Source organism: Sapajus apella, unplaced genomic scaffold (genome assembly GCF_009761245.1).
Source record: "Sapajus apella isolate SASKATOON/1434 unplaced genomic scaffold, GSC_monkey_1.0 scaffold2, whole genome shotgun sequence".
NCBI classification, from domain to species: domain Eukaryota; kingdom Metazoa; phylum Chordata; class Mammalia; order Primates; family Cebidae; genus Sapajus; species Sapajus apella.
In genome coordinates, this window is record NW_022436942.1 from 8,319,455 (window position 1) to 8,345,320 (window position 25,866).

The 25,866-nt window shown below is 39.5% G+C and overlaps 1 protein-coding gene across 1 annotated transcript in view; it reads right to left on the bottom strand.

Moving 5' to 3' along the window:
- The window catches only part of RAP1B (RAP1B, member of RAS oncogene family), a 44,043-nt gene extending 19,716 nt beyond the window's left edge, over window positions 1–24,327 (bottom strand). The window contains exon 1 of the mRNA XM_032287946.1: window positions 24,108–24,327. The gene's annotated coding sequence lies outside the window, so the exon portion shown is untranslated. The remainder of the gene's footprint in view (window positions 1–24,107) is intronic.
- Window positions 24,328–25,866: the final 1,539 nt, after the last annotated feature.

Here is a 25,866-nt window from a genome sequence, read left to right on the forward strand (position 1 = left end):
AGAAAGAATCCATGAAAAGCAATAAGCAACATTTAAAAAGCATGATTTCTTTCCATTAAAATATGTCAAAAAACAGCTGGGTGCCATGGTTCATGCCTGTTATCCCAGCACTTTGGGATGCTGAGGTGGGTGCATGATCTGAGGTCAGGAGTTCAAGACCAGCCAGGCCAACATGGTAAAACCCATCTCTACTAAAAATAAAAATAATTTAAAAAAAATTAGCCAGGTGTGGTGGCAGGCACTTGAAGTCAGTCCCAGTTACTCAGGAGGCTGAGGCAGGAGAATCGCTTGAACCGGGGAGGCAGAACTTGCAGTAAGTAGAGATTGCACCACTGCACTCCAGTCTGGGCAACTAAGCGAGACTCGATCTAAAAAAGAAAAACCTCTGCGTGGATAAAATGAAATGAAAATTTTGCAAAACACTGCTGACAAGTAGTTCTCCAGTCTCAGGCTATTTAGCCACTGCACTCATCCCCAACCCCAATTTGAAATTCGGTGATCCTAAATAATAAAAAGAGGCCTAAGTAGGCTGAGTGCAGTGGCTCATGTCTGTAATCCCAGCATTTTGGGAGGCCAAGGTGGGTGAACTGCTTGAGGTCAGGAGTTCGAGACCAGCCTGGCCAACATGATGAAACCCCATCTCTACTAAAATACAAAAAATTAGCTGTGTGTTGTGGTGCATGCCTATAATCCCAGCTATTCAGGAGGCAGAGGCAGGAAATCACTTGAATCCGGGAAGAAGCTGCAGTGAGCTGAGAGAGCATCACTGCGCTCCGCTACAGAGCCTCAATTTAAAAAAAAAAAAAAACAAAAAACCAGAAAACAAAAAAGAGGCCTAGGTAAAACCATTTAAACACTGGTTCCTGAAGTCAAGTGACATTACTTCTCCCACTGCACTTTCTAGAAGGGAAGATACTTGATTTCTCCTTTCTGCCTCCAACTCCAAAAGTAGTATTTTAATAGCTAAAGAGGATTACTGTGTCCTTTTCTCATTCCCAAATAAAATGAACTAATTCAACTGTCAAAAGGACCTGGTATGAATCTGCTGAACACAATGACAAGACTTTAAAAATTCTATTTGAAGGAAAAAATAAGGGGCCCAAACACTCCATCTCCTATCCTCTTTTAAAAATAAAACTTCTAATAAGGAACAATAAAATTAATAGAAAGCTGCTAAAATGAAGATTGCATTTACTTTCTGAGTTGTCTTTGTCATAATGAGGACACATGGAAAACGTTCCTAGCCTTACTAATGCATTTTGCCAAGAAAGGTCTCCTGTGAACAACAAGATTTCTACATCTAGAAAGTATAAAATTTGTTTATCAAACTGTGTATAGCATTTTCTCTATTCTAACAATATATTTATAATACCTCAAGGAGGAAAGAATTCCTTTGCCCTTTTCATGGATTAATATTGCTAGTAAATCAAGTTTTTTTTTTTCAATTTATCACACCAACTTTCTCACTGAAATATTCAACAACATATAATTTGACATGTAACGTAAGGTTAGCTTTTCCAGTTTTACTTCTGTAGTTAACTTTTAGTTCAGTATTTGATCATGTATGGCAGACTATATTAACTAGAGTATAACAATGTATCAATAATCTGACAAATGCAGAAGAACCAGTTTAACAGATTTCTCAGCTGAGTCAACAGATAAGCAAAACAGTTAAGTGATTTTAAAAGAAAGGAGAGACCAACAATATTTCAAAAGCAGGCTAAAAAAAAAAAATGTAGGTTCAAGATCACCTTATTGGTTTCTATCCGAATCTTTCAAATAGGTTGTATTGGTGTAGAACTCCTCCCTGCTCCCAAGAGTTCTCTAGATGTGACTTAAAAAATGTCATTATTTTTTCTGTCATCTGAACTAGCTATAAAACCTAAAGAGATGTATACTGACTCAGTATAGGCTTTAGATCCTATTGCCTGGGTTGAAATCACTGTTAGTAAGTATTAGCTGAGTGGCTTTGGTCATGTTATTTTAAACTCTGTGTCTCATTTCCTCATTTGAAAATGGAAGTAAAAGTATCTACTTCTTACGGTTCTTAAAAGATTCAAATGAAACAACTTGCCCTATACAAAATATTTAGCACGAGTAACATATGGAAGTAGCCAGTAAATGTTGATTTGCTATTTTTAAAAATTACATCTATCTAGGTGTTTATCCTGCTTAAGACACCTAAAGGACTTCAATGGCATACTACTTCAATAGGTAACTGTATGCTTGCGAGTTGTCATGGATTCCTCTCTCTTGACCCCATTACCACGTCTGATTCATTCTACCTTGGTAACTCTGGAATCAATTCCATTCTTTCTACTCTACTACCTTATACTGGGCCTTATTCTCACATAGGAAAAGAAGGATACAAAAAGAAAATATAAATAGAAAACATTACTTTGCTATATACCTCAATTTCAAATGACTAGATTAGAAATGTTTTAATTGTGACAAAGAGGTGATGTGGCCCAGAAATCTGATGAAAAACAAATATGACAACTATATATTAAAGCCCAGAAGACAGTTTGTTAGTTTTATAAATTAAAATGTTTCCAGTGTTTGCACTGTGTTAGCTCACAATCAAGCAGGGTCTATAGAACAAAGTGCTTGCTATAGAAGAGAACAATTGTCTACCTATAAAATCAGAGAAGTCTTCCTTACTGGATATTCAAACTAGACCAGTGGATATATAAATCATTAGGGAATAGGGGAGTTTACTTGAAGGTGAGGGCACTCTGGAGAACACAATGAGTACGATTAAAGTTATCAAGTCATCAAGTCATGGGTGGCAGGGGGTTTGGCGGAGGTAGGTGGGAATTTATTTTGTGACAATAAATCTCAACTTAGTTTTTTAAGGTTTTAGATGTAAGATGTCACCCAATGAACTTTGATGTTTTTCCCAGCTTATGAGAAATAGAAATATGAACAGAAAAAATACTGCACAAAACTGAAAACCTTTCTTAGTGTCTCACAATAAAACACAGTGACTAGCTTGTACTGTACAATAAACCATAACATATAAAAATCACTTGCCAGCTGGGCATGATAGCTCCCACCTATAGTCCCAGCTACTTGAGTCTTGCTTGAGTGGGAGGATTGCTTGGGGCCAGGAGTTCCAGACCAGCCTAGACAACATAGTGAGATGTCATCTCTAAAAAAATAATTAGCCCACACAGTGCCCATAATCTCTGAACTTACTCCCATTTCCACTTTATCTGAAGCCTTTTATAAAAAGGAGAGTAAGTATCTTACATCCTATTTTTAATTTCTCTAGCAATTGATATGACTGTTGTGGTCAAACCACTGCCACCATTTACTGCACATTCTTTTAGGATCTACTCTTAAAAAAAAAAAGTGTCTACTAAAAATAAACCAAAACTACTGAAGAATCCCTCTGCTTGGGGAAAGGGCATCATTCTTTTTCAACTTTAGTCAAAATTTTCCCACATTTTGGTCTTCAAATCTTTTTTATCATCTGAATCTGATCTTTACATTTCTGCATATTAATACAATATTCCATACATTTGTTTAAAAGGCACAAATAATTTTTCTTTGTTAACTAAAAAAAATTTTGTTTGGCTGGGTACAGTGGCTCATACTTATAATCCTAACACTTTGGGAGGCTGAGGCAGGAGGATTACTCAAGGCCAAGAGTTCGAGACCAGCCTGGCTAACATGGGAAAACCCTATCTCTACTGAAAATATAAAAAGTAGCAGACCGTGGTCACACACACCTGCAGTCCCAGCTACTAAGGAGGCTGAGGCCCGAGAATCAACTGAACCTGGGAGGTGGAGGTTGCAGTGAGCTGAGATTGTGCCACTGCACTCCAGCCTGGGTGACAGCCAGACTGTCTCAAAAAGCAAAACAAAATCCATCTCCCCCCTCAAAAAAAAACCCCACAAAAGTTTCCTTCCAGTTCATTTTGTATATTTATATTTTACAAAGAAAAAAACCCTGCAGCAAAGCACTGATATGTAAAAAAGACAACTACATCAAAAAGTGTTATCAGGATAGCCAACAAGCTAGGTTCAAGCACTGGAAGTCTCATGTCTGAGGAACCTATCCTTGGCAAACCAGAATGGTTGGCCATTTTAGGTGGGATACATTCTGACAGGAATTTGCTTCCTATTTCATATTCTTGAAGATGATCAAAACATACCTGCTCTCAAAAGCCTTACAATTTTGTAGGAAAAGATGGAGACATAAAAATATGAAAAATATCATTAGATGTACAAAATACGTTGGGAGTTCAGAAGGAGATCAGGAGCAGATTTATGAATAAGGTGGCAAAAAAAAAGTTACATTTCAATAGGAAAGAATATACCAGGGATAAGAAAAGAGATAGCAAAGTCACAAAAGGCAGCATAATGTGGGAGCATTAATACTTATAGCAGAAAAGGCAGTCTGACTGGCTCACAGGGCTCAAAGGAATAGGAAAATAAAAATAGCAGGAGTTTTCAGTTAAGATAAAGGAGATCTCTGAGTATCAGTCAAGAGCTTTGACTCATTTAATAAGCAACAACAGAAGACATTTTGAAGTTAAACATGAATATTGAGAAAACTAAAGATATTTTAAATTAGGCTGGGCACGGTGGCTTAAACCTGTAATCCTAGCACTTTGGGAGGCAGAAGTGGGCAGATCATGAGGTCTGAAGATCGAGACCATCCTGGCCATGGTGAAACCCCATCTCTACTAAAAAATGCAAAAAAAATTAGCCAGGTATGGTGGTGTGTGCCTGTAGTCCCAGCCACTCAGGAGGCTGAGGCAGGGGAATTGCTTGAACCCAGGAGATGGAGGTTGCAGTGAGCCGAGATTGCGCCACTGTACTCCAGCCTGGGCAAGAGAGCAAGACTCTGTCTCAAAAAAAAAACAAAAAACAAAAAACAAAAATGAGGTCAGAAATAGCATACCAAATGGAAGAAACTGCAAGAAACTGACATAAGAATAGTTAAGACAACTGGTCATTAAACTTTATTTAAAACTGTATGGATATTAAATATCTGCTATGTGCAGCCAGTATAAATATCAGATGCAAACATACTTGGCTCCCTATTTTTTTAATGTTATTAATTTTGACACCATGGCATCTAATATCTAAAGCACAGAGAAGTTACATTTAGTTATACCACTATCACAGAACATGACTCTATAGGGTGCATATTTGCCTAAGACCTCACATGTATTGACAAAGCAATGCATGGGGCAAGCCACATTTTTCCCTCAAAAAAGTACGCTGAATCTGCCAAAGTGCGTGGAAAAAAAAACAAAAAACACCTCAGGCCTGATGCAGTGGTTGACACCTGTAATCCCTGGGGAACATGTTGAAACTCCACCTCTACAAAAAATACACAAAATTAGCTAGGCGTGGTGGCATGCACCTGTAGTTCCAGCTACTGGGGAGGATGGGAGGTGAAAGGATCATTTGATCCTTGGGAGGGTGAGGCTGCAGTGAGCTGTGATTGTGCCACTTCACTCCAGCCAGGGCAACAGAGGGAGACTCTGTCTCAAAAAAACAAAACCCAACCCCAAAGCCCAAAACTGCAAAAAGCCCCCAAACCATGCTCAGTTAAGAGTTAAATACCTCATGACCTGGGGCCTACATGTAATGATTATTGCTATATAATCGAAACTTAACACAGTGCCTGGAATGTAGAAGACACCTAATTATTTATTAAATGAATCAAAACCAGTTTCTTGCCCTAGAGGGGAGGTTGGCAAACTAGAGCTCCCAGACCAAATCCCATTTGCTCCCTGCTTTTTTATTTTTGTAAATAAAATTTTGTTGGAGCACAGTCACACTCATAAAGTTTTAATGGAACATAGTTCATTCGCTATGTATTGTCCATGGTTGACTTCAGGCTACAACAGCAGAGGTGAATAGTTGTGATAAGAGATTTTATGGCTAATAAGGCTTAAAATAGTTATCTGGCCCTTTACAGAAAAAGTTTGCCAATACTTGCACTATAGGGTAGAGCCTAGAAGACACAAGGATAGACCTTGCCCATTAACTCAGAGATAGCAAATGGGTTTAGCTTAGTCATCAACTCAAAATATTAATAGCTAGCTATAGCTAAGTGCAGTGTTTAGAATGATTTTTGAGACCAACTAGACTCCAAGGGAAAGCGTCCAGTTCTCAGTTACCATTGGCTACTGTGGTTTAAGTGAAGGAGAGACACAGATGTATTAACGATTCCAAAAACATCTGAAAATTTCTGCTGTAGAATATTTTAAATATCTAGCACTGTTGTCTGACAGTTTTACAAAGATGAATTAATTAGCTGCAAAATACATGCCAAACAACCCTCCAAACAAATCAAAACACCTATAAAGAATTACTGAGAATAGTCCTGCTGAATGCTGAAGTCTGTCTACCAAAACCAATGATTTCTGGCATAGCACTCATTTTTATAACATTTATTTAACATCTCTATGTGCCAGGCACATTATTCACTTAGTTAACAGATTCAGTTGTTTAAGATCATTCATGAAGATAAAACAGTATATATAAGGAGAACATGCAGCAAGAAGGTAAGCCCCCAGTATACATAAAAATTTTAAGATTTATAGATAAAATTGTAAAGGACAGCTTGGGGAAAATATATTTTACATTTAAAAAGAAAATCTGTTAATTTTGTGCTTTTAGATTCTAAGTGTTTAATATACACATGGTCTAACATCAAAGTATTCGTGCCACTGGGGATCTGAAGTTTCTCTTCAGATTATTTTTGAAAAATCCTTTGTTAACTAATAAATATATTTCTGATCTGGAACACTAACATGTCTGTATGGTGCTTTTAAACCGCCCATGTCCTTTCATATATTAAATTTCATTCACTCTTCAGAGCAACAATGAAGATAAGGTATTGTCTTCAGATAAAGGATTTGGCTGGGCACAGTGGCTCACACCTGTAATCTTAGCACTTTAGGAGGCTGGGGTGGGTAGATTGCTTGAGCTCAGGAGTTCGAGACCAGACTGGGAAACATCATGAAACCTCATCTTTACAAAAAATACAAAAAAAATTAGCTGGGCATAGTGGTGCATGTGTGTGGTCCCAGCTGCTCAGGAGGCTGAGATGAGAGGATTACCTGAGCCCAGGGAGGCTGAAGCTGCAATGAGCCATTGATTGCACCACTGCACTCCAGCCTGGGCAACAGAGTGAGACTTGTCTCTAAACAAACAAACAAATAAATAAAAAGATAAAGGATTTGAGGTTCAGATTACTTACCTGAGGTTGCAGAACCACAAGATTATAGATTAAGAACTAGAATCCAGACTAGTGCTGTCCAATAGAGCTTCCTGTGATGATGATGATAATGTTCTATACTGTATCTGGACTGTTCGGTACAGTAGCCACTAGCCACAGACGACTATCAAGCACTTGAAATGTGATTAGCATAACTATAAAATTAAAAATTTAATTTTATTTAATTTCAATTAAAGCTCTTTCTACACTTCTGAATTTTTGCTTATGAAACTACTGAACAAGGCACCTAGGGCCTCAATAATCAAGAAAAGCTTGGATCTACCAAAACTGTCATCAGAGCCTCTTTATTTCAGGAAAAGCAGTTTGCCCCCATCTCATTCTTGCACTTTTCTCTCACAAAGATACCACTCTTTTTCTTCAAGTAAATATTCCTTTGAAAAGTTTTTGCTAAATTTTCTAAAGTCATGTACTGGACAAAGGTTTTCTGTTGGAAGTTATACAAATCACATTTATATATGAAAAGTCATTAAAAAATATCAAGCAACTCACAAAATTACTTTGGGAACTAAAGAACAAAGTTGGAAGCTAACATAGCCACAAACACCCAAAACCGTATTATAAAATTGGCCAGGTGAGAAAACTGCTGTCCTATCACCAACAGTAGATGCTTCAGTTTACATCAGTTGTTTGTGCAGGAGAAAACTGATTTGTGGTGTACATCAACCGAGAGGAAAAGAGAAATCCATCAGATTTATCATCTCTTCCAACCCAAGTTAAAACACATGTAATTTTGTGGGGCCTAGGTCAAGTACTTGTGCTCTAGCTGAAAGGGAGGCTGGAAAAGCTAGTAAGTATCTGGCCTCTTCATTTTCTTTTTTTTTTTTTAAGAGACAGGGTCTCATTTTGTTACCCAGGCTGGAGTGCAGAAGCACAATCATAACTCATTACAGCCTCAACTCCTGGGCTCAAGCGATCTATCCACCTCAACCTCCTGAGTAGCTGGACTACAGGTGGGTGCAGCATGTCCAATTAATTTTTTAAAAAGGTTTTTGCTATGTTGCCCAGGCTGGTCTCAAATTCCTGGCCTCAAGTGATCCTCCTGCCTTGGCCTCCCAAAGTGTTGGGATTTCAGGAATGAGTCACCATTGCCTGGCCCATTTTCATTTCTGTAAAGGAAGGCTATCTACCAAAATTTAGGTCTGTCTTTTCAGTATTCTGGGGAGTCTGTCTAAAGATAAATGAATTTACCCATCGTACATCTACATGGTAAAAGACGCTTTTCGTCAGATATTATGCTTCTGTTAGGTAAAGTCTGGCTGGTATGGGTCACATTCCAGCATGACATGAAGTAAGGAGCTATGCATGGGGTATTTCGAAAAGTAAGTAAAACAAAGTCACTGTTGAGAGTAACTAGAGGGGAAGTTTCAAGGTCAGGTCAAATTTAAACGTGAAGGCCCAGCAGCCTGGGAGAGCTAACCAATTTTAAAGTGGTGGTTGGCTACCAAACCATTTACATTTCTAACACTATTATGAGTAACATCTCTCATTCTCATAGGATTGGGTATGTGTTTTTAAAAAACACACTGGAAAATTCTGATGTTACCCTCCCTCTTTCTTAAGACCTTTACCCCTATCCCCAAAACATCAGGGGCTGTCTACCAGGATCATTTTATTCATCTTTTTGCCTATAAGTTTTCCCAATTTAGTACAGAAAAGAAGGGTCTCTGCTATTCCTCACATCTCCAGAAATCAGATTCTTTAGTAATATAAACTACTCAAAACGTCTTAACTTCAACAAGCCACAGATTAAAAATGAGACACCACCTCCAAAGGGATGACTGAGACTAACAGGAAAAAGGTTATTCAAGATGGTTCTCTATGTCCAAAATTTGAAGATACTGTGAAAAATGCTCTATATTATTTGCTGAACAGGTTGCAGAGTAACTATAACCACCACAGAAATGTCCCCATTAGTTAGGGAAAATATCTACTTTCATGTATTTCAAGCAAATACTATACTAAATGCAGTTTATAAGCTGTTGGGTAGAGGTATAAGAAATTAGAAGAACTTTAGTTTATCTACTAACTTTAGTGTTAGTAGATAAATAAAGGTAAGAACTCCAGAACAAAGCATACCCATTTTCATGAATGGAAGAATGCCATAAATATTTCCTCAATATACATGCTTAAGTGGGGTGGTGCTTCTGCAAACCACCACCCTCCACAAGGATGGGTGAATCTTTTTTAAAACATGATTTTACAGTCTGTTGCGACACAAGGCTGAATTCAGAAATAAAAAGAATTAGTGTCTTCCATGAGAAGAGAAACAAATGGCTCAGAAAAATATTTTATTTCATTTTACTGTTAACCTCATACCCAGGATCAGATGACAAGCTTAATATGACCACTCTCAAATACATCTGAAGCTTTAAAAAAGAATGCCTTGATTTTAGATTGTGGGTTCATAATCTGCATGACTATATTACACATTCAAAATGAAACTTAAGGATCAGGATATTCCTAATGGAAAATTCCCCAGTCAACACCTTCCAGAAGTTCAGAGGGGGAAAATTAACCAAGTAACAAAACATAGTGGACGCACAGGTACTTCCTATAATTTTCTCTAATAATAATTTTAGTATCTCAACCTAAGCATTTATGCTACCTGCTTATGCAACTAATTGTGTTATAAAGTTGTTTTTGACTAATTTAACAGTTCTTCCTTTTATAATATACCCGCTTCAGTTTATTCAAAGGTCCATTTAGTAGTCCATAAAAAAAAAAGAGAAAAGCACACCACACTTCAATGGAAGACATAAATAATGCTTGCATTTGGCTTTCACATATGAATAAATACTTACTTACTTGCATAATTACTAGGCCAGTAAGCACTTAAAAAAAAGTAGCTCCAAAAAAATGCCTGTCTTGGCAATTCTACAAGTGATAAGACTGTATCCAAAAATCATCACATGCATTAATGTGTACATTCTTGAATATTAGTATATACACCAAACAAATGGATAAAGGCAATGAGAACCAAAGTCTGGGTGTTAATTAGGCTATTAGAATAAGCAGAGCATCTGAAGGAAGCACAGAAAGTGGGGAATCACTTCCTGTACTCAATTCTGAGTTTCTACGGAGCCTCTTCAGATACTTACTTCAATCCTTGTCACTACCAAATGGTTCCACTGAAGAGTTTGTTTTTTTTTTTTCTTTTGAGATGGAGTCTCGCCCTGCCACCCAGGCTGGAGTGCAGTGGCGTGATCCTGGCTCACTGTAGCTTCTGCCTCCCAGGTTCCAGATATTCTCCTGCTTCAGCTTCTGGTGTAGCTGGGACTATAGGTACATGTCACCATGCCTGGATAATTTTTGTATTTTTAGTGAAGATGGGGTTTCACCGTGTTGTTCAGACTAGTCTTGAACCCCTGACTTCATGATCTGCCTACCTCAGCCTCCCAAAGTGCTGGGATTACAGGCGTGAGCCACTGAGCCTGGACCGAGAATTTTTAAATAAGGATTACATTAGTCCTGTTTATAATATTCCTATTCTATTTTTCTATTGTATTCTTTACAATTAAATGTAACTTTGGTTAAGATACGAGCTCTCAATATTTTAACATTTAAAAAAACTGCATTTTACATGCAACAACTTTAACTATTTCCAAAGATTTAACTGGACTCTACAATTATGGAATTAAGTGATTCTCCAATACCCTAAAAACTCATCACCCTCAGCAGTGCATTCCATCCTGAGTCAGGGTCAAACAGAATTCTTTGGCAGAGAGGGTTTCTAAAGTCAGTTGCTTCAAAGTAATATTTTCAGACCCTGATATCTTCTTCAAACAGTAATGAATAAAGCCTTTTTAACTCATTTGAAACCAATTTCTTATAGAAATTCTGAAATCCTAAAATCTCAGAAAACTCAAAAGTTCTATAACCATGTTGGTGGCAAAGCCTGACCTAATATATAAACGGCAAAACTTCATCTGAGCACTGATGGGAGACTATTTTTACCTTTTATTTATCTCACTTAGTGTGACTATCCATGTTTCACATTAATATTATATTTGATTACTCTTACTAAAATCTAAAATAAATCTTTCCTCAAAATTCTGAAATCCAAAAATACTTGGCACCAAAGGTTACAGATAAGGGATTACGGCCATACAATCAATTTCACAAACATCTACCAGAGCAAAACACTCTTTAATTTACTTCCGTTTCTGTAGTGTGGCTGAATGTAATTCACTGTTAATCTAAAACTTAAACTCCTTTAATATGCACAGATTCAATCTTATATTTACTGTCTTTTCTAACTACTAGATCCTAAGGGTTTTACTTCTTCCTTTGACTCTAATAAGCAGTTATCTGCATCACTCATTTGGATATTTTGAACTGCTAACAGTTTCATATTGGTTAACTTTTCATGTCTCTGCTAAAAACCTTTGTGAGAAATTACTTCTATTTAATCCTAACATATAGTAACTAAGAACAATTAGCTCTCAATAACATGCAATCAGATCAATTAGTGCTCAAGGGACAGATGACCTAATTAAAAAATGAGGAATTATAGTTGGACATAGATATAACACTTTAAAAATTAGTTTAAGGCTGGGTGTGGTGGCTCACGCCTGTAAATCTCCAGCACTTTGGGAGGCTGAGGCAGGAGGATCACTTGAGCCCAGTAGGTCCAGACTAGCCTGGGCAAGATGATGAGACCATGCCTCTAGCAAAAGAGTAAAGAAAAAAATAGTTTAAGGAGTAGCTTATGGGAATTGATATGGACAAACTGTTAAACACTTTATACATTTTTTCAATTAAAATAATTCTCTTGAGCACTCGCCAATTATTAAGCTAACCATTTGAGATAGTGGTGGAAAAGTAACATGATGTTCCTGTCCTCCTGAAACAGTTCACAGGGGATGAGAGGTAAACAAATGGATAAACATAATTATTATGATAAGAACTATAGACATAATGAAGAAGAATGCTCCCTTATATAAGATGCAGGAAAAACTCTGCAAATGTGACATCTGAACTGAGATCCACTGTTGAGACTGAGGCAGAATTGTAAAAGATTGTCACAAAAGAAGTACAGCAGGCTAGGAAATAAAGTTGTGAAGTAAGCAAGAACTGGATTATGTAGGACCTTGTGGGTCCTGATTAGAAACTGGTTCTTAAGGATAAATTGGGACCAGAGGGTATTACTACATGATCTGATTTACATTTTTACATTTTTTAAAAGGTCCCTTTGTATTCTAGGTAGAAAATAATGTTGGGAAGGACAGGAATGAAAACAAGTTAGGAAGCTCTTCTAAGGGTCCAGACAAGAGATGACTATGCTTAAACAAGGGCTTAAATCCAGAAACACAGGATTTGAAAGCCCAAAAAGATCTTAACAGCCATTTAGTCAAACTTTCTCTACATAAGGCCTTAAGAGAGGAGCTAACTTTTCAAGGTTTCATGAACAGTGCCAGAGACTAAACTGAAGTCTGTCACCTGAGTTAATGTTATCACCACTAAACCATGCTACTTAAGACAACAGTACAATAAAAGGTTTAACTGCTTAAAACAAGTATCTGATTTCTCAGATTTAATTTCACACTCAAAGGAATAAGCTAAACCATATGAGAACAACGAAATAAAGGTCTAATTTGAGCATCTGAAGGTCAAGGGTCTGCTGGGGAACAGACGTAGTGAAAGTGCTCTCCAGTCAAACTGCTTAGGGATGAGATTTTAAGACCATAACTTCTAACTCAAAGATAATGACAGTTTATCCTCTACAAAAGACGTTCTAATGGATAAGATATACTACCACTAAAGAACCACAAGTGTTTATGAATGTTGAGTTTATCATTCCTGTTGACCAGAACTGTGAAGTGAATAGCTTTTAACAGTAGTCCTACACATAACGAAAACCTCTTAATCACCATCCTCTCTTTTCTGCTCTACTTCCTGCCCTTTCACCTCTTCATTGCTTACTATCACCATCATTAACCATCATCACTTTCATCTCAACAGAAAAATGTTATAAATGTTTTTTCTGTCCTTAAAAGCTTGCAAACTTAGTCTTACTTCTTTTCTATTGAAGGATGATTAAGTTGAGAGCTCCTGGAAGAAAAAAAGTACCAGTATAAAAAACCTAAATTATACCGGGCACAGTGGCTCATGCCTGTAATCCCAGCACTTTAGGAGGCGGGCATATCACAAGGTCAGGAGTTTGATACCAGCCTGGCAAATATGGTGAAACCCCATCTCTACTAATAATGCAAAAATTAGTGGAGCTTGCTGGCACGCTCCTGTAGTCCCAGCTACGTGGAAAGCTGAGGCAAAAGAATCACTTGAACCTGGGAGGTGGAGGTTGCAGTGAGCTGAGATCACACCACTGCACTGCACTGCAACCTGGGCAACAGAGCGAGACTCCGTCTCAGAAAAAAAAAAAGCTAAAATAGAAGGATTTAATGCATTATTTCCAACTAGCAACTAAAACTCTCTTGTGACTAATTTGGATGTCCTGGACATAAAATATGATCTCGGTATGTTGCCTAATTCTGAACTGCAAGTACAGCTGACCAATTAATTATTTAATATAGGGAGCACTAAAGCTTCCTGTTAAATTCCCTTGCTCTCTATGGGATTAGCTCAGGTAGGCAGGAGTTCGATAATGCTTAATCCCTGAGCTACCCTGAAGTTATTAGCATTTTCACATGTATTCCTTCCCTAAGCCTTTTTCTTCCTCTGGTGTCAACTTTGTTCTTTGCCAACACCGGTGTTCAGATTGAATTCTCTTTCCTTTCTCTCCATTTTAATATCTCTAGGGAAGTAACTGGCACTACATCTCCAAGAAACTGCGTAGAAATATAGGCTGTAACTTAGCCCTCTTTTTTACCACTTTTCTAATCTGAAATTGATTACTAGATCCAAACACAGGTTAGTCTAAAAAATCCTTTAAAATTTGGAACCAGGCTGGTGTGGTGGCTCACTCCTGTAATCCCAGAACTTTGTGGGACTGAGGTGGGAGAACTCATTGAGCCAAGGAGTTTGACACCAGCCTGTGCAACATAGCAAAACCCTGTCTCTACAAAAAATACAAAAGTTAGCCAGGTGTGGTGGCACACGCCTGTAGTCCCAGCTACTTGTGAGGCTGAGGTGGAAGGATCAATTGAACCTGGGAGGTCAAGGCTACAGTGAGTCATGGTTGTGACACTGCACTCCAGCCTAGGTGACAGAGTGAGACCTTGTCTCAAAAAAAAAAAAAAAAAAAGAAAAATAAAATAAAATTAGGACCTATCCCGTAAGTTTATAAAAACAGTTTAACAAGGATTGCTACAAATGTTTTTAAATTAACATAAAAAAGAAGGCCATGCAGTGGCTTTACCCAGCACTTTGGGAGGCTGAGGTGGATAGATCACCAGAGGTCAGGAGTTTGAGACCAGCCTGGCCACCATGGTGAAACCCTGTCTCTATTAAAACTACAAAAATTAGCCGGGCATGGTGGCGGATTCCTGTAATCCCAGCTACCTGGGAGGCTGAGGCAAGAGAATCACCTGAACCTGGGAGGTGGAGGTTGCAGAGATCCCACCACCGCATTCCAGCCTGGGCAACAAGAGCAAGACTGGGCCTCAGGAAAAAAAAAAAAAAAAAAAAAGAAAGAAGAAGAAAAAGAAGAAAGAAGAGAAAAAAAAAGAAAAAGAGCATTCTCCTGTAAGGAAAAAAAAAAAAAAAGGATCATTCTACAGGTGTTTTTTAAAAGTGTCTACTTAATGTAAGACAACACACCAAATTCTCAGGTCAAAAAGACATTAATAAACTTGAAAGAAACTTACAGCTTTACTATAGGAAAGTTACCAAATATTTTAAAATTGAGAAAGTCAACTACTAAAAATCTACTTAAGGATTATGTTAGGCCCGGGCGCGGTGGCTCAAGCCTGTAATCCCAGCACTTTGGGAGGCCGAGGCGGGTGGATCACCAGGTCAAGAGATCGAGACCATCCTGGTCAACATGATGAAACCCCGTCTCTACTAAAAATACAAAAATTAGCTGGGCATGGTGGCGTGTGCCTGTAATCCCAGCTACTCAGGAGGCTGAGGCAGGAGAATTGCCTGAACCCAGGAGGCGGAGGTTGCGGTGAGCCGAGATCGCGCCATTGCACTCCAGCCTGGGTAACAAGAGGGAAACTCCGTCTCAAAAAAAAAAAAAAAAAAGGATTATGTTAGAATTTGGACACAAGGGTATTCTGTCTACACATGAACAGTCAGGTATACGAAACAAATATTAAAACAAAAAATATGCTTAAAAATAACAATTACCTAATCTATGACCATGACCACAAGTAGAATGGATTGCTCAGAGAAGACTACAAAGAAGTTAAACATAAATTGATTATATATTAATAAGAGATTTTAAGATAAAGCACATGGAAACACTGCTTCACATTTATCTGTGGTTCCCATTCCTGTTTCCAACAAAAATATAAACAATATAAATCAAAGAAGACATTAAACACTGAGAGCAAAGCATGAAAAAATGAGTAATACAAAAAGAATACATCAGACAGTTGGGAATATTTTAACAGCATTTTCAGATAAATATAGATTTTGGTCTTTGACACGGTATCAAAACTCAGCAATTGGTTGCAATATGGAGCAGGATACCTTATTGATAATCTTTATGTTCTCTGTAACATTAAAATCGATTGGTCTAGCTGACATTTTGGAAAGGTTGCTTACCCATGTATGATTTTTATACTATGCATTGAACATTTGGAAATACTGATTCAGTTATGCAGATAATCAAGTAATGACAGATTTCATTATATACTTACAACAACTGATACAAGCTTTCTAAAATTTTTGCTTACAAATCTAGGAAAGGAGATCAAGAGATCAAGACCATCCTGGCCAGCATGGTCAAACCTGTTTCTACTAAAATACAAAAAATTAGCTGGGCGTGGTGGCACTTGCCTGAAGTCCCAGCTACTCAGGAGGCTGAGGCAGAAGAATTGCTTGAACCCAGGAGGCGAAGGTTGCAGTGAGCTGAGATGGTGCCACTGCACTCCAGCCTAGCCACTGAGCAAGACTCCATTTCAAAACAAATAAAAAAAACCAGAAACAAAAAAAAGCCCTAGGAACTTCATCATTGACCATAAATACTATCACTATTTTCCCTAAAGCAAAGGCTCACTGTTTTCAAGAAAATGTCAGCCTAGTGCCCAAATCCGAATAACCAGTTCATCAGGCATTCTTTTAAGCAAAAATGGCATTACACACAAAAAAATTACTGATTCAGCATTTGACTCAATCACACAAATGATTTCCCTAGAAACAACTATTGTATTTCAGTATGCAGTCAAGTGTTTTGTTTTGTTTTTTTGAGACAGGGTCTTGCTCTGTCACCCAGACTGAAGTGCAATGTCACAATTACAGCTAACTGCAGCCTTCAACTCCTGGGCTCAAGAGATCCTCCCACCTCAGCCTCCAGGGTAGCTGTACGTGTGCATGACCACACTGGCTTTTTATTTAAAATAGGACAGACAGGTTCTCACTACATTGCCCAGGCCTGACTCAGCCTTCCAAAGTGTTGGGAGGCTTGCCATCCATCGCCTCACCAGTGTTTTAAGCATACTTCTCGTTTCGTTACAATGTATTAGAAAGATGTGTACAATGGTAGAGATATAGTGTAAAGTGTAAAATTTTTTTACTTCCTTATCAAGGGCATTTAGGTAAAACTTAAAAAAAAAACAAACCTGAGTCCATGGCAATGAATAATACAATGATTATAAGCACAGTAAGGTACTCTAATCTGGTTTATTCTAAAGTGCCAGAAGTTTTACCCACCACTGCTTTTACACCACTACGGGTACAAATGTCACTACAGTGAAAACGGCAAAGAATGTCTCAGTATCATTATAAAAATAGTTTTGTACTTGTAGACTCCCCCAAAATGTCAATAGGATTTCCAGGATTCCTTGGACCACACTTTGAAAATCACTGATCTAGACAATTCATTTGTTAGGCTAATCAAAAATCACAATTATTAGTAGTCCCTATTCACACTTTAATGGGAATCTTAAGCAATGCCATAGGAGAATAAAAGCTTTATAGAACAAGAACTAATATGGCTGGATATGATGGCTCATGCCTGTAATCCTAGCATTTTGGGAGGTGGAGGCAGGTGGATTACGAGCTCAGGAGTTCAGACCAGCGTGGGAAACATGCCCAGGCTGGACTCAGCCTCCCAAAGTGCTGGGAGGCTTGCCGTCCATGGCTTCACCAGTGTTTTAGCATACTTCCCATTTCGTTACAGTATATTAGAAAGATGTGTACAATGGTAGATATTTAGTTTAAATTTTTTTTTATTTCTTCATCAAGGGTATTTAGGTGAAACTTAAAAAAAAAAAAAATCCTGAATCCAGTGAATAATACAATGATTATAAGCACAGTGAGATACTCTAACCTAGTTTATTCTATAGTGCCAGAAGTTTAGAAACTTCAAAACTCTCTACAAAAAATACAAAAATTAGCTGGGTATGGTGGCACAGGCTTACAGTCCCATCTACTTTGGGTAGCTGAGGCTGGAGGATGGCTTGAACCTGGGAGGTTGAGGCTCACTGAGCCAAGTTCGTGCCACTGCACTCCAGCCTGGGTGACACAGCGAGGCTGTCGAAACAACAACAACAAAACTACATTACTATATTATGATTTATGAAATATTTGTGAGTAATGCTGCATTTGATCCTCAACAACTCCAACAACAGTATGTCATCATTCTTACTGAGGAGGCAAGGAGGCTGGAAAGCTTCAGAAGGGAAGTACACATTTTGCTTTAAAAACAAAGTCATTGTAGTGATGGGATTACAGATGATATTAACTTTCTTCTTTACACTTTTTTTTTGAGATGGATCCTCGATGTGTCACCCTGGCTGGAGTGCAGTGGCACGATCTCACCTCACTGCAACCTCCGCCTCCAGAGTTCAAGTGATTCTCCTGCCTCAGCTTAGCTTCCTGAGTAGCTGGGATTATAGGCGTGCGCCACCAAGCCTGGCTAATTTTTGTATTTTTAGTAGAGACCAGGTTTTACCATGTTGGTCAGGATGGTCTCGAACAACTGACCTGGTAATCTGCCTGCCGCGGCTTCCCAAAGTACTGGGATTACAGGCGTGAACCACCACTCCTGGCCTCATTTTTCTATATTCTGAACATTAGTAAGAAAATAAAAAAGACATATTTGAACTCAGCCAATCTTATAAATACAAATTCAGTACACTATCTCAAGTTCATTAATTTCAATATCAGGACAAAGTAACAGATAACATGTGTTATATACTTCATCCTTATCCCTCTTTATTATCTGTACAATACAGAATTCAAGGAATTTTTGCATTTTGCTATTGTATTGAGAAGTGTATGGATAACTTAAAATCTTAGAAGCATCAGCCAAAGATATGTTAACACAATGTAGTAATAGGATTCCGCAGTCTAACTGCAACTTTAAAACACAAGGTAACGGCTGGATGCAACATACATACCTTTCGACACGTAAAAACTAAGTAAAAATAGATTATATATATAGTCTTTATTTTATTGATACCCTTCGAGTTCTACTAACTGAGAACTTAAGATTAAGTCCCCGAATTTAGTATAAAGTAACTTTGAAAAATATATTCTAACGTTAGAAGGATAAATTTTTAATACACAATTAGAATTTTATTTCACCCCGTGTCTTCCATTTCCTCTCCAGAAGCTTTCACCAAAAATTGCAACTAAACAGACAAAACATGTTTTCTTTCATCTTTTTGCCCTTCCTACAAGGCAAAGAAGAGGAAAACAGGTAGAGGCAATCCACCACTTTCGCAATCAGTTCACTGTATATTTCAAAATAAAGTTACTTAGTGAAATGCTGGGCCAAGCACAGTGGCTCACGCCTGTAATCCCAACACTCTGGGAGGCTAAGATGGGTGGATCCCCTGAGCCCAGGAGTTCGAGGTGAGCTTGGGGCAACATGGCGAAACCCTGTCTCTACAAAAAATACAAAAATTAGCCAGGCACGGTAGTCCCAGCTACTTGGGAGGCTTAGGTCAGAGGACTGCTTGACCCCTGAAGGCAAAGGCTGTGGTGAACTAAGATCCTGCCACAGACTCTGCCTGTCCAAAAGAAAAAAAAAAAAAGTCAGGCAGGGTGGCCACACCTGTAATCCCAGCAGTTTGGGAGGCCGAGGCGAGTGGATCGCCAGTTTGAGACCAGTCTGGCCAATATAATGAAACCTGCTCTCTACTAAAAAATACAAAAATTAGCCAGGTATGGTGGCGCGTGCTTGTAGTCCCAGATACTTGAGAGGCTGAGGCAGGAGAATTGCTGGAACCCAGGAGGCGGAGGTTGCAGTAAGCAGAGATAACGCCACTGCACTCCAGCCTGGGTGACAGAGCAAGACTGTGTCTCAGAAGAAAAAAAAAATCCAAATTATTTTTAAGAGTTTTTAATGGATGCTCTCTTCCTTTATTCAGCCTATTTGTACAACAGAAACATTCAAACCCCTAGTACTGGAAAAAATTACCTCACAAGTTATGAGATCAGAATCCAGTTTAAATTTAAAAGTTCTCACTACTTTATATATATATATATATATATAAAGTATTATAACTACAAAAGTAAAAGTAATTACAAGTAAGCTTTAGGAAATGGTTTGATATAAAACTCAAACTCACAACATTAAATTACTCTCTATGGTCAGAGACAGATTTTTAACTTTAAAAATTTTTTTTTTAAACTGGTACATTTCCCCTACATTTTCATATATTTTTTTCTAAGTTTTAAGGTCCTTTGGAAACAGTTTTAAAAATTTTGACCCTCTACTGATGCAAAGGAAAAAAAAACTTTATAAATTGCTACTTAATCAGTTGCTACATACTCTTGATTTGACCAACATTAGGAGTAAATAATCCAGTGTTAGGAAATACGGAAAATAAGTAATACGATTTTTTGTTGCTGGTGAATTTTAAAGTGATGTTTTTAAGGCAGCACAAAAGTTCCTGATAACTTTTCTTGTTTAAAATAGACTCTGTACAACCAGAGACTTTGCTTTAGAATCCAGTGCTCAACTGGGCTCAAAGTATGACAGATTATATACAAGTCAGTTTTCAGTGCAAATGGATAAATTCACTGTATTCTTTGTAGCTACTGCTTCCACTGTGCTCATGAGATTTACAAAGAACCAATAAAAGACTTAAGACTTCACATGGTAATTAGTACCTTTCAATACCATTGCAAAATATCCATGAACTCAGAAAAACATTAGCCTCCAGCACAAGAGTAAGTCAGGGTACAGTACTCCTGTTTATAGAGGGCTGAACTAAAAATTTTGTTCAATGTTACAATGAATCACTGCATCAGCCAAACTGTCTTAACTTGTTCTAAAATAAATTCAATTTGAAAGAACAACAATAAAAACTTCAGTGTAATATCATGGAGTTCTCAATAATGACAGGAGAGGGAAAAAAAAAAAAACCGGGGGCATATTTTTAGTCACAACCTATGTCTCAAAGTTTCAGAAAGACCAGTCTTTAATTTTTCTATAGAGTGAACATGTGACATCACTGCTATAAAATAGCAGTGAATAGCTAATTCATAAACGCTAAATTACTCCTAGTGCCAGTCAAATCTAGACGCTGCAGATCAATACCCAACCTCCTCTTTAGCAACACAAACATACAAACACAATATTTTATATCTTTAAGGAAATGATGCAAATCAGTAAGAGCTGCCTGATAGTCGATAATAAAACAGCCTATTTTAAACAATACTTTTGGGGAAAAAGTAAATGGACAAGTTTGTAAAATCGGTCAAATTCTCTCTGTATCAGATCCAATTTCAGATTAATTTCACTACCTCAATAAGTATTTATTGAGTACCTACAAAGAAAGGCAAAAAAACCTGAACGTGAGCTTTTCATCCAAATCTTAGACTGCATTTAAAATAAGATGTCTAATTAGTTACCATGTTATCAATCTCTGCATAGACCTTCCACCAATCTTGAATTAGGAAGGCACACTTGAAAGGATCCTTACAAAAATGGATCTACTTATTTTAATGATTATTTGCTAGAACCTCCTTACATGGTGGCTCTTTACTATGGGAGGGGTGTCACTTTACCTTTATACAGCTAAGAGAAAATATTGGAATTCACTGAAAAGAATTGTTTTGATGATAAAAGGAAAATTAATTTGTCAAGTAAAAGAGGTTCCAAAGCCAATATAGAAATGCTTTTTTTTTTTTGAAGGACTACACTGTTCTCTTCAAATATTCTTTCAATGTTCAATACCATTAATCCCTAAATTCAAATGCTAACCATTACACTGGGCCCAAAGTGCTAGGAAGGAAGAATACTGTGAAGAATTAAATGGATCAAGTCCCTACCCTCATGATACTTACATTTAACTGGTGTTGAGTGTCTATTGCAAGGCAGCATGCCAGTGCTTTAAGGCATACAAAAGAACATATATCTTGTGTCTGGAGTTTACAATTCAATGGACTAGATAACATGTAATGGTAACAGAAGGCAGGAAGTAGTGTGTGTCATAGAAAATAAGACGACTTTAAGGGGTTGGGAGTGGAAGAAGGTAAAAGAGCAGACAATCATTTTCTTCTTTTTTTTTTGAGACAGGTCTAGCTCTGTCACCCAGGCTGGGGTACAGTGGTGCAATCTGGGATCACTGCGCCCGCCGCCTCCTGGGTTCAAGCAATTCTTATGCCTCAGCCTCCCGAGTAGCTGGGATTACAGGCGTGTGCCACCACGCCCGGCTAAGTTTTGTATTTTGAGTAGAGACGGGGTTTCCCCATGTTGCCCAGGCTGGCCTCAAATTTCTGACCTCAAGTGATCTACCCGCCTCGACTAGGCCTCCCAAAGTGCTGGGATTACCGGCGTGAGCCACCACGCCCAGCAAGAGAAATCATTTTCATACCCCATACCACATTTTAAAATTAAGTCTTTTTAGTATTAGTTCTTCAGTTGTATTCTGATAACTGGCATATTAAAAACAACAAACTGGCTATATGTGTTCCAGTGATTTACTTTATGGCTTCCTCAGATAAAGCAGCTTCACAATTTATTGTCATTTCCTTGTCAAACGAGGAAATGAAATGAAAACACCTAATGTAGCATAGATTAAAAGCACAGATGGGCTCAAATAAGACTATCATTCAGGCTTTGTGTGCTTAAAGTTATTTAATCTGAGTATCAGTTTCCTCACCTAAAACCTGAGAATGAAACTACCCAAGTGGTTTTTCCACACTATTTGACTAAGGTGCCCACTTTTTAAAAGTGCGATATGGGACGATTATTCTTAGGAAAATGGTAATTCACTATAAAATGTATTTCTTCTTCTAGGTTGTCTCTTATGCATAGATTACTGTCCTAAAGCTCAGTGGATCCACTAACTGGTTATCTTATCTATGCCTCAGTTTCCTCCTCCATAAAATGACAGGGTGGGACTGGATGATCTAAATAGTCCCTTCCGGCCCTTAAGAAGTCCCATGACTGCACTATGACTCAATAAATACTATTTCAAGAGTCAGCTTTTAAGAGTAATATGGGCTTGAAGTTAAATGAATGTCTCCCTTTTCAATTTATGTAAGTTACTCTTGTTAACATCTTGTTGAGTAAGTCCAAACAGTATTCTAATTACAAAAAGAACTGAAAAATAAATTTACCAGTCAGAGCTTTAAATTGCAAGCACTCCACATATATTGGATGCTGCCAGCAAAACCAAAATCCAATTAGAAGGAATTAAGTTTAAAATGCTAAAATCACAATTTTCATATAGTGTCAACTTTCTACCCCGTAAAAATGTGATTTTCCGTTACTGCAACACAGAACTGCTCTATTCATACCAATCAGAAGTTACAGGGCCAAAACGCTTTTCTAAACTATTAAAGACAGTAGGAGGAAGAAAAAGCGAAGGGGAAGGAAACCATCTGCTTTAACTTGCAAGGATGATCTTTTCTCGAAAAGACCTACGAGTTTTTCAGAAGAAAAATCCGGAGGACCCCGGTTCATTGGGCATAGTTTTAAATAAAATTCATGGCGCTTACAGTTTTAGGATTAGACACCTCGAGATGGCGAAAAAGAGAAGAGGACAAACTTCCTGGATTTTCTCTCCCTCTGTAAAAGAAAGAGATTTCCTCTTGCTGACGAAGGGAAAGGCCCCTTTAACAGTTTTTCTCTACACGGTGGCGGCTGCCAGACTAGGTGGGGCTCCCTCCGCTACCTTCCTCCTGTCGCTTCCCGCAACAAATGGAGCAAGCCAGCCCGGTTTCAGGCAAACTTTTTCCCCGTCAGTCTCAAGCCCGCGGGGCGCCGGGGAGTGGTTTGCCCCGAAGGCTCCTCGCCCTAGCTCGGGCCCAGGGGAAGCTGAGTCTTTGCAAAGGACAACTTTCTGGTTTCCGTTCTAACTTCCACCCACACCACGGAGGGAACCCAGGCGACAGGCGAGGGGGCTCGGGGCGGGGAGCGACTGTTCGGGGGAGCCAGCGGGGAAAGGAGGGCGGCGGGAGAGGCTGCGGCGGCCGCGGGCTGAAGGGAGAGGGTGGGTGGGGGGGGTCCTCGGGCTCTTACTTCCTCCGCCATATTTCAGACATTTGACCCCTTCCGCAAAGCGCGCTGTTCCCCCGCGGCGGCGACGGCTCCTCCTCGCCGGCCCGCAAGGCAGCGCGCTCGCCGGCTAGGCGCCTGGCCCTTGCGCCACCTGCCGCGCGCCGAGGGGCCGCCGCCGCCGGGGCCCCTGACCGCCGCGCCCGGCCCGCGCCTCGCCGCACCCCACCCGCTCCCCTTTGCCGGCGCCCGGCCCCCGCCCCGCGCGGTCGCCGCCGCCGCTTCCCTCATCGGCCACGCAAGCACTCTGCGAACCTCTCACGCTGTCACCGGGTCCCCGCAGCCAGCGTCGCCCCGCGCTCCCTCCGGGTCGCTACTCTAGGCGCCACGGCGGTCCTGCCGCTGCCGCTGCCGCCGCCGCCGCCGCCGCTCGGGCTGGTTTACACGCCTGATTCTGGGCGAGGTTTGGCGGTGTCGCCTTGACGTCAGGCGTTCAGCCTCGCTCCAGCTTCCGCCCGCGGGCGGGTCCTAGGGGGCGGGGCGAGGGGAACCTAGGGGGCGGGGCCGCCACGCGCCTGGTCTTCGGCGTCGGCCTCACGCCGGCCTCACTCGCAGCCGGAGCTCAGGCCCTGCCCACGCGGCCTTTTAGCGGTCTCTCGGTGGCCTGTCTGCCGAGATTCTGCTCTCGTTGTGCCGCACTTTCAGGCTCGCTTCCGCAGGCTGTCGGGTGGGCGGAATCCGCGCGTCGGTGTTCCCGACCCCAGCAGGTTCCAGCGGAACCCTCCGAAACCCAAAAGGCACCGCCTCTTAATGTAAACCGTTGTTCGGTCACCAACTCGTCCAGTCTGTGTGTTCACGTTGTCCTTTGTGCTGGGCAAAGTAACCGAGAAGTAACGGAGAACGCGCAGTTTCTATACCTAGAGCTCCCCGAGGGAGCCTGGGCCCACAAGTCTTTGCATTCTTGAGATGGCGTTTCTCCTGGATTCACAAATATTTTATCCATGGTGTCTTAACCCGGGCGAACTCTTTCCAAATTACCCTGCCAAACGCAGTTATCAAATTGATGATTTCCAAATAAGTTTGTACCCTACACCTAAGTCAACGCTATTTATATGACTAAAATAAATTGCGTATTTAAATGCATGGCCTGGACGGTTTAGTGACTTCATAGGATTACCCATGGGCAGGTAGGTTTATCGTGTGACTTAAGGGCACCAGAAAACAGAAGTTCCAAAATGGCCGGGAACTTAACACGGGAATTTACCATTCTTACCCTTAGTACAAGAAACTTACCAGAAGTTTTTGTTGAAGCGGTCTTGATGGTCGAAGAGATTAAGAAAGCAAAGTGCAGGGAAAAGTGGTCATTGAGGGTCATTTAAGACTATTTATTAGTTCATAATTTAATCAGGCCCTGTACAAATTATTGGAATAAATATTAATAAACCTTGATAAATGGAATGTGACTAATTTCACTCCTCTTAAACATATGTAGTGATTGAAAACTAAGCTAACCTAAGTAAAACGAGTAGATGAGAATGAATGATAACAGTTCTCCGTGTTTTATAATATTTTACCATTTAGGTTAATTGAATATATTACCTATTTCGATAATTTCTATTTCCTTAGGAAAAAAATAGTATTTTAAATTACCTATTGTCTGCGTATATTGTGTACAACATGATCATTTAAGTAATGTATACATTGTGAAACAGTTAACTCTAGCTAATTAACATATTGCCTTACAGAGTTTTATATACATATAGGTTTTTTTTTTTTTTTTTTTTCCCCCGAGAGCCTCGCTCTGTAGCCCACGGTGGAGTGCAGTGGCACGATCTCGGCTCACTGCAACCTCCACCTCCTGGGTTCCAGCAATTCTCTCTCAGCCTTTCGAGTAACTGGGATGACAGGCGTGCGCCACCACGCCCAGCTAATTTTTGTATTTTTAGTATAGACGGGGTTTCGCCATGTTGGCCAGGCTGGTCTGGAACTCAGGTGATCCACCCGCCTCAGCCTCCCAAAATGCTGGGATTACAGGCGTGACTCACTGCTCTCAACCAAGTTAACCATTTTTTGA